Below are 838 nucleotides of genomic sequence, written 5' to 3' on the forward strand. Positions count from 1 at the left end.
GGTGTGGCAGGGCCCGGGGCGGTGCCTGCGGGCCCACAGCGCTCCTCACGGGGCTTTGAGCTTTGCTCGGCTTCCCTTCCCCTCTATCCTTCTTCTTTCCTTCCCCTCTATCCTTCTTATTTCCTTCCTCCCTGCTGTCTGTGCTGAGAGACTTTTCCCGTCCCCGTTTTGCTGCGGTCAGCGCCGCTTCGCGCCCTGCGGGAGTGAGGGGCCCCTGGGCGTCCCCTGAGGGCTGCCGGCCGTCCCCAGCCCCGCCCGAGTCCCGCGCCCCGCCATCGCCCTCCCGCCGCAGGCAGCGTGGCGAGAGGCGTGCGGGGCCCTGCGGAGGAATGAAAGCTTGGGTGGCTTGCGATTCGTAATAGACCAGCGATGACAGAATGCTGGACATCACGGCAACTACAAGTTTTAAATCACTTAAGAATTTAAATTGCTTTTAATTAGAATTTAAAGCAATTGAGTTGCTGAATAAGTTGTGTTTTTCCTGTATAGCCCGCATTCAGGGTGCGGGAAGGAGCCTATTCAACTCCGGTGTCATAAAGACAGCTGTGGGTAGCTCTGGGTACTTGGGCTGCTTTACAAAGGATGATACAATTGCTATGTGCGTATACGCTGTTCATGTAAAATGTTACCAGCCCTCCTTAGCTAATTTGGGACCCTGGATGAAACGCCTGTATGGATTTACATTCGCCTAAAAAGCAGAAAAGTTTGGTCCTTTCTTCCCTATGTTCTATTCTTTCCAATTTTCTTCTATCTTCACTCTTCCAGCATCACAGGCATTGCTGTTCTGGACATTTTAGAATGTGCATAATGTTCAAGTGGCAAAGCACTTTTTTTGACT

Source organism: Athene cunicularia (assembly GCF_003259725.1).
Source record: "Athene cunicularia isolate RWA chromosome 5 unlocalized genomic scaffold, athCun1 chr5_part1, whole genome shotgun sequence".
NCBI lineage: Eukaryota > Metazoa > Chordata > Aves > Strigiformes > Strigidae > Athene > Athene cunicularia.